The following is a 9,408-nucleotide window of genomic DNA, read 5'->3' on the forward strand; positions in this document are numbered from 1 at the left end:
TATCTTGGGTTATTTCGAACATGCAAACTGCTTCAACATGTAAGCATATGGCTTTCATTTTTTTTTAAAGATTTTATTTATTCATGAGAGACAGAGAGAGAGAGGCAGAGACACAGACAGAGGGAGAAGCAGGCTCCGTGCAGGGAGCCCGACATGGGACTCGATCCAGGGTCTCCAGGATCACGCCCTGGGCTGAAGACGGCCCCAAACCACTGAGCCACCCGGGCTGCCCAGCATATGGCTTTCAAATAAAAGTTTTCATATTTCAGAACTAACAGAGTGCTCTTTTAAATTTTAAAGGGGCTCAATGGCCTGAGGAAGATCTTTTGGTTTTTCATGGAGTCCTTTGGGGAAAGGTGTAATGCATACCAGCTAGATCTCATTTGCAGATGGATTATTCTCTGTGCTTTAAGAAAGTTTCTGTTTTCTGCAAAGGAGATAGATGGTAAGACAGAGCGGTGGAGGTGGGTGGGGGAAGTTCAGGCACAAAATTTGCACTCACACCAAGTGCATCAACCAGGTTTACATTTGCCAGCAATGTGGACCAACAAACTTATGTAAAGAAGGACCACATTATTTTCCCATGCATGAAATGGTGTTATGTTCTTTATTAGTGGGGAGAGTATGAGAGTAACAAGGTAGCATGTCTCCTAAGCTCTACCTCTATATAAATAAAATAAACGGCAATGAGTGGAAGAACCCAAACCGGGATGGCACTCAAGTGGTTTTAATAGAAATGACACTGGGAGGGTAGCTAGGAAGAGCATTTTGTCACTTTCTCATCATTTAATTGCTGAAGTTTTCTGGAAGAAAACTGCAAAAAATTCTACCTCATCCTTCAAAAAGCAAATTAAGCAGATAAATATTGCTTTGAGCCAAGGTATGAAAATTGGTGATTTCACTTTTTTGAAATAATCCATGCAATTCATTGAAACTTGATCAACCCAGTATGGTATTTCAAATTTTAAAAAATTAGATTATGACAATGTGGTCTGTCTTTAAAACCATCATGGGTAACACATATCTTTAGAAAAATGGGTGTTATCTCTTCTGATAATATATCAATATTAAATGTGGCAGGTTTTACTCAACACAATAATTTATTCTATATTTTGCTTTCTATACTATAACCACCTAAATACTTTCCGATGCAAGTTGCCAAATAAATATTTTTTATCACATCAAATGCACAGCATTCATTTATATCCTGTTTATTAAGGCACCCTCCATGATGTCCCTTCACATCTTCAAAAGAAACTATTGAAATAAAATTTGAAGAAAATATTCATAAATGAAGAAAGTGAGAACCTTTCTAATGCCTGGAGATTTAAATACCAAATTCCTGCCAAAATGTATCATGGTTATCTGGAGGTATGTAACCTTACGAAGTAAAGTAAGTGTATTTATATTTAATAAGAAAAATAAATAAAAGAGCAGAAGAGATTCACTGTCCCTCTACTCCCCTTATTAGCAAAAGTCTGGTAAGCAAACTATAACAAACAAGGAGAATTGATGTAACATTTTTTTCTCCTTTTTTTTTTTTTTTTTTTAGTGGAGGAGAGTGGTGGTGGGAGGGCAGATTAAAATGATATATGTCAAATATTAGTAGCCTTTTAAGGAGTCATTGCCCATGGCCCTTAACCCCTTACAGATGGCAAATCAGGTGCAGAGCGAACAGAATTAAGATGATAGTGTAGTGATAGGAGCAAGTAGATTCCAGTTTTCATCCCTACAGACAACTGGAATGACATCACATCTTTTCAAACTGACACATTAATGAATTTAGCAACACCTGAACTTTTCTGGCACCGGACACCTTTGACACCACTAGGTTCCTCCATGTCAGTAATAATAGGATTCTGTATCATCCCCCCATCCCCTCCCACTCCATATTTGATGGCGGAATTACCTTTTGGGCCCTAACAAGTTGACAGGGTTTCATTTTGCTTCCTCTTTTAATGACATCTTCTTTGCAGGTGAACGGGAGATGTAATGACTTCCTTTTTTGTCTTGGAGGCCTCCTAAATGCCATTGAGAGACGTAAGATGTCTCAATCTCGCTTAAAGCAAACGGGAAGCCAAGGGTTTTTAAAGGTGAAATGGATCTTGCTAATGAAGAAGTATCGCTCTTCGTGGGGCGTGCATCTTGTTAGTTCGAGTTAGGTGAGTGTCACAGGTTAGGGTTCAAGCATGACACCGGGTGGGACTCAGATGTCATCTTTTATTTATTGGGCTTAAAAAAAAAACATAATTGGATGGTTGGACAATAAAAACAGAGAACCCTCTCTGCATTTGGGAGTGATCCAAACAGAAAGGTAATGAGCTCTTGCCTCAGAAATTTGTGATGATGGGGTCCCAATTATGAGAAAGTTCAAATATGTGAACTTTAAATATGTGAACAGTAAAGCCACACTGTAAATACAACTGCCTATTCATGAGGACCAGAAACTCTAGTTTTCTGTTTATCTGGGTTCTTCAGCCTTTTTCTTTTTCCCATGAGTGTGACTCAATAGCTATATAGTTATCTCTTTGTTTCTTTTCCCTTCTTTTACACAGTAAAAAGGCAAGAAATATAATACTGGTGGCCATCACAAAATGGTCCTGAAACCCAAAGGGGGTGGAGAGAAGTCCTAGCTTTTAAACACTTGGCAATGTTCAAACTTCCTACGCATTTCCAACACTTATTCTCTGTTTGCTGTCTTTTTCTGATATTACTCATCCGGCCAGTCACCATTTGGGAGAAATATAAGAATGGAAAATTCGATTCACGCAATCCCATAAAATCTGTTGTGGCTGAATAAAGCCAAAGCTCCCAGCAAAACCCAACTTCAATATACAAGCCCTCAGCCAGGGCTGAAAGGGTTAGTTACCCTGTCAGCTCAGGGCCACCCCCTGAATCAGAGACACGCCAAAAGTTACGTCCCAAACTATTAAATGGTCATGTTTTCAACCCTGTCTGAATGAATCAGCAGACTCTCCTGGTCTGTCACCACTCCCCCTCTCCTCTTTACCTGAAAATCTAGAATACCCATGGCCCAAACTTTTCAGATTCAGCAGGTTCGTTTGAAAAGGCAGGACCCAACCATTTCAGGAGAGCACTACCCCCTGCCAAATCACTCCCTCTCTTCATCCTTTTTTCTGCTATTTGGAATCCATGTAATTATTAACTGTTAGGTTTGCCCCATTACCTTTGTGGAACGAAAATTATTCATAAGAGATGAGGATGGCTTCTCAATTAAAACACTTCTACGAGCCATGGCCTTGGTGTCATTTTTGGAAAAACACACAATTACATTTGGTTATAACAGGTAAAATAATGACTTTTTCACCTGTCAACGGCTAGCTTAAAATTCCCACACATGTAGGCCATTTCTGTTTCATCTGTTCTTTGAATTTCAGCTGCTTTGCTTTTCAATGCCTTCATTCCAGTCGCGTCTCTTTTGTGTCGGAGACTCTCACACTGGGTTCTCCCTTTTTGGTGATGGGCTTTCTTTTCACAGTGACATTTCAACATAAACAGTCAATATTCATTACCTCAAAGGAGACTTCCCTCCTATTGCTGACCAATTAAATACCAGCTGAGATAGGCAGACAAAGGTAAAGGAGCTGTAACACAAGACAGTCCGTGAGCATACTTTCTGCTCCCTTAAAGGAAGAAAAATTGTAATCAAAACAAAGAGAGCTGGGGATTTAGGGAATATGTCTATCCAAGAGACACAATTCCGTTGGATATTATGGCTCCCGATCTTTTCATCTGGCACACTGCAGAGTGGGTGTTGGGGGGAAGGGGAGTTGTATTATTTTTGTGTGTGTGTTGTTTTTAATAATTCAGCGCCATGCATTTTTGAGGTTTCGCCGAGAAGGACAATCAGCCCTTAATTAGTTCCTGCCTGAAGATGGCCATATTGGCATAGGCTGTTTACTCAGATGCTGGTGGACCTGACCTTTATTTTCTTACTCTGCTGACTAATTTGATTTAGCTTGATTTCTGTATTTCTCTACCACACAAGAGCGACTCAGGAGGCGCCACTTAGAACATCTGTTGAGACTGAGCCCTGTATGGTGAACTTTCCACTGTATTGGGAATGACTGGGATGGCTCTGAGACTCATCAGCCAAGTCCTCTGAGCCGTGCATTCACTTCTGGGAGGAAAAAAATATTCTTGTCTATTTCCTTGAATCATTAAATAGCTCTCTCCCACCCCATCCGCTCCCTCCCCGTGCTCAAGCATTCTACAAAACACACTGAAAAGTGTAGGGCACCTAGGAAACCTTTTTTCTTAGGAAAATTAGAGGGTTGTTTTGTTTTTCTGAAGTCTGCAAATTTCAAACTATTTGCCTTTTTCACTTTTACACAATTCTGTGCGGCATGCATGTCCCAGGCTGCAAGGCTTTGCCTCCCTGCAAATGAATGGGAGGCAAATGAATGAATTCTGCAAGAAATTGGGCATTCAGGTCTTTCCTTTGTGAAATCATCCCACAAATATGCCATTGATTCCACCTATACAAAATGTTCTTCAGTGGCCAGGTAGCCACATGTGGTGCTGACTTTTACATCTGAAATGGAGCTCAGAGTTAAAGGGTTGCAACCTGAGCTGCTCTCAGGACTTCCATCGACAAATTCAACATTTTATTAAAGATTAATTTTGATAGCATTCTCCTGTAAAAAAAAAAAAAAAAAAAAAAAAAGCCCTGAAAGTGGAAGAGTACATACAAATGAAGTACACACACTGCTCACTCTCATAAACATGCATGGACATCCTAGCTTTGTCATTATTTCTATAAGCCATTGCACTATCCCTAAAACAAATAAACCGAAGTCACTTTGGATTGTAATCTTTACTCAGCTTCCTTTAGAAATAGAATTAAAATCAGTAACCAACACTCAAAGCAACATATAGTCCAAAATGTGTGTGTCATATTAATCAGCTGCTTGAGAGAAGTGACATACCAGTATAATTTTCTGAGAGTCCCTCCTGAATTATCAATCTGCTTTTGTCTGGTGATAATAAAAGCACAATTAATTCAAGAAGGTAAACTTATTTGGGTATATTTTTATAAAGAAAAACTTTAGTTCCTAGGGATAATGGGGCTGCCCACTCCCTCCACCCCCCCCCAAACCCCTCGCAAGCCAGATGAGGTAAATTTAATCATCAGAGAATTTTATTTTCCATTTGTGCTTTCAGCAGCTAGAGGGCACAAAAGAATGCTTTTACCTTTCTTTCTTTCTTTCTTTCTTTCTTTCTTTCTTTCTTTCTTTCTTTCTTTTTTAAGCTGAGTGGAGCTATAGACTCAGAAATAAAAAAAATACAAGGGAGGTTAGGGGATTTTACCAGGGCTTCCTTGCTCAGATATTAATTTTCATATTTTCTTTCTCGCAGGAATCCAAATTCCAGATGACAGTACTTAGCAAAAGTGAAGCACAAGAACTTCATCATCCTAAAATAAAAAGTAAATCTCAGAGAATGAGAAACTCAGATCGGGCACAGTGATTCCAAATTTGGCCCAACGTTATGTTTCTGAACTATTTTGTAAAGCTCTTTGTTCAAAAGCAATATAAACACATGTTTAACCTTTATCATTCTAGCATCTTAAATATTAATGTTGGTTGTGATTCTGCATTAACAACATCTATTATTTTTGCACTAATAAGAGGCTTACAAGAATAAACATGAAAGGCTTGGAGCAACCTTCCTGTCAATTAAGAAACAGTCAGGAGTACTTCAAATGAACAGTTCCAGCGGATCTCAGCAACTGGAATCCGAGTGGAAATGCATGCTTCGAGAGCCACAAAAGAGGCTCCAACCCATGACTATAGGTCTTGCAAACTATCCCCGACACACACTTCTACACCCCCATCTTGTAAAGCTAGCTACTAATACTCAATAGTAAAAGGCATTCTTTTTGGACCATTTATTTGAAAGCATAATAGTTTGGCATTTTTCTGCAAGAAACACTAATAAACCTCAGGAGGAGTCGCATCTGTTGCTGGAGTACAAAATGGGTTGGGCCTCAATAGCATAATATATATAAACACTTTTTCCCCCTAATGAACTGTACCACCCCCTTAGGCATAAATGAGTTGGATCTGGATAGAGTGCCATTTGCCAAATTGTAAATTGCCTACATTTATTTTGGGAGTGCACTAAACAGAGTGCTAATTGCCTTGTTTAGCACTTTCCTTTCTTTCATTTGCACTGGTGTAAAATCTTAGTAAATTAACTCAAGGCTTTTATTATGTAGGTAGCATTTGAACAACCAAGAATTAGTGAGGAGGCAGCATGAAAGGACTGATAAAAGAAGGGTTGGCTCTACCCATAATGCCATTTATATGTCCCTTGAATTAAAAGGATGGAATTAACTTTTAATCCTTGGACTCTTTAAATAGCTGATGTTAACACAGAATGTATTACGCAGCCATTTTATTCAAATTTGCTCACTTAAAATGGGTAGAATGTTAACAACCATGATCGTATGGGGAAAGTGCAGCTCGCTGTATTCATATACACAAGTGTATATATTAAGATTCATTCCAAACAGCAATTTATGTAGTTGTAGTCAATTGCATAGTCAAGATTTCGGCTTATTGTCAAAGACAAAACACTCCAAAGTCATTAACATCCACTGCTGTGCTAGTGCCTATGTAAAATGAGTTGGGAGTCTCTTTGCCATTCCTAATGGACAGGTGTACACTTCAGAAAAAACATCACCAGATTTAGCACTGCACGGAATGCATGCTGGCTATTCGAATGTATAGCATGGAGACGAAAGAGCCCCCAGAGGTGGAAGGTCTTGTACTCTTACAGGTGGCCTCCTGTAGGGGGTTGTCCAGGGAGCTGTGGAATTTTGCAAATGCAGTCCTCTGGATGAACAGTGACATTTCTATTCTCAGTGTTCTTGGTTCCATGCTTTTCACTAGTTTTTTCCCAGCCCATCATTGAATTCTTTCAAAACCAGACATGCATCCTCAAATGTTTCCTTTCAAAAGAAAAGATAATCCTGGGACAAATGATGATTTAAAAAGAAAAGCAATAAATAAATCCATCATCTGGGATTTTTTTCTTCCTATTTTTCCCTTTAAAAATCATGAAAATTGTGTTTAGATTGAAGTCTGCCAACACGAAAAACCAAATGATAAAAAAAAAATACATTTCAATTCTTTCTTATCACTTGTATTAACCTCTCACATATGAAACTCTGCGGGTCATTATGGGTAGACCAGAGAAGATAGTTTCTATGAGGACAAATTCTCCAGCTTTTGAGAATCTCTACCAGGCTTTTATTTAGGTGCACACTACCTTAGAAATATTTTCCAGAGAGATATTAGTATGTTACAGAGGGTGCCGGGAGACACAAGTTTAGTGGTTCAAGATAATCACAATGGAAGAAAGTTTTGGACTATAGAAAGTCAGTCAGTATTTGCTGTGTCAAACATCATCATGAATCCAGGTAGTAAGATAAACTCCAGTTTTGGTCATCTTATTAGAAAGAAGGAAGAAGAAAGAAAGAAAGAAAAAGAAAGAAAGAAAGAAGAAAGAATGAAAGAAAAAGAAAAAGAAGAAAGAAAGAAAGAAAAGAAAGAAAGAAAGAAAGAAAGAAAGAAAGAAAGAAAGAAAGAAAGAAAGAAAGAAAGGAGAGAGAGAAAGTGTTTTTGCTTAATAGTTCCTAGAAATTCAAGCAGTAGCAAAGTAACTTCTTCTTAATAGGAAATACATTAAAGTCAGGGAGACGTGAGTGGATCCCACCTAGTCTACTGGAGCTCTCCTCTCTGGCAGGCAAGCCCATGTTTTGGAATATCTGTGTCCCATTCTCTAAAAGGATGATGATACCAATGTGTGAATGCTGCTGTGACAATTATATGACGGTGCATACAATTTCTAAACTTTTTAAAACATCATGTGCATTCATTGCATGTTAATTTCCCTTCTGATTCTCTTTCTGTTTTGGGGCACCCCTTATCTCACCCTTTCATTTAACTAATGAAGCAAAATTCCTGCTTTGATATTGGAAGGTAGAGTAGTATAATTATTTCTCTTCTTCCAATGTGGAACACGACAGTAGAATTCCCCTATAATAAATATCTGAGGAAAAGCTAAATGAATGAGAAAAAAAATAGACAATGTTTTAAGATTGCCTCTGGAATAATAACAAATTCAATGGGAGTATTAGTTGTCAATATTATTTAATATTAATCCCCCTTTCCTTCCACCCAGACTGAAAAGCAGCTGGTAGCTTTAAGTACATACATAATTAGAACAGATGCTTCTAATATATATATTATACAGAGGCTTTATGATGGAACATATTTGTGACATTTCCAAGCCGGGATGGTTTGGAACCACTTCAGATTGCTAGCTGGAATGCCACACACTTCTCTGGATGCTATGAGGTCTACCTATCACTCACACCAAATTGTGGTTATATAGAATTTTTGTGTGAAATAAGATAGGATTTAATGTATTTCCAAAACGAATTTATTTGCCAGGGAAACAAAATGATGGCTTAACTACTAAACTTTATCTGATTATCAACTAAACAGAAAACATATTTTCAAATGAGAACTGGAAAAGAATGAGATTGGGGGAATCTCAGAAAGGATATTTTATCCTCTGGGATTTCTCTTACATTCTTTATAATACAAAGTGTTCCCTCATTTGAGGGGATGGTCATTTTTAATGGGGCGACTTAGTGGTAGTTTCATAAAATAAGAGTTGCATATGAAATGACATAGATTTCTCTCAAGTCACATGATAACTCATCGATTGACCAATCCTCAATGGAGGATTAGATGCTGAACATTGGTCTTTAGATTCCCCCTGCCCTCAAAGAGTTGATTCCATAGTTTTCAGTGTCAATGTTTGCTCTAACCAGAGATTTGGCCCAAGATTCCAGAAACTTCAGCTTTTGTTTTCCGTAAGATTTTCATCAAGGGCAGAAGCTAAAGACTGGTCATCTCTTCTTTAATTAAAGACCTCACTAACAGTAGATGGTTCTACATTTTGTTACAACGTGGTTTGCTTTCTTAAATCATGAGGCAAATAGTCTAAAAAATTAATCTTTCATCTTCAACTTATTATATTAACAAACCTGTCTTTTTTATGGGCTTTGCTTTAGTCTCTAAAAATAAAAAATAAAAAGGTAGGTACTTTGGTTCTCTGCTTCTTACTTTTTTGTCCCCATCCTTCATCCTTTGCTTTGATCTAATCTGTGACATTTTAACATCTTATCAGACATCATTAAAGAGGAGCTTTAATGGAAACTACTCAAAGAAATGAGCCAGGATTCTTTTGTTCAAGGGAAAAAAACTTTCTTTGTAGGTTGCTTTCCTATTATATTGAATTTTATGATTCCTGGGGTTTGTTCTTTTTGTTTTGGCATATTCATAACTGTGGTGACCCACAATCAGCTTC

At 37.9% G+C, this 9,408-nt stretch overlaps 1 long non-coding RNA gene across 1 annotated transcript; it reads left to right on the top strand.

Moving 5' to 3' along the window:
- The first annotated feature begins 1,227 nt into the window (after positions 1 to 1,227).
- On the top strand, positions 1,228 to 6,055 carry LOC144290583 (uncharacterized). The gene is made up of 3 exons (XR_013358166.1): positions 1,228 to 1,371; positions 1,977 to 2,162; positions 5,380 to 6,055. It is a non-coding gene; the product is annotated as an uncharacterized LOC144290583 (long non-coding RNA).
- Positions 6,056 to 9,408: the final 3,353 nt, after the last annotated feature.

This window comes from Canis aureus, chromosome 2 (genome assembly GCF_053574225.1).
Source record: "Canis aureus isolate CA01 chromosome 2, VMU_Caureus_v.1.0, whole genome shotgun sequence".
Classification (NCBI taxonomy): domain Eukaryota; kingdom Metazoa; phylum Chordata; class Mammalia; order Carnivora; family Canidae; genus Canis; species Canis aureus.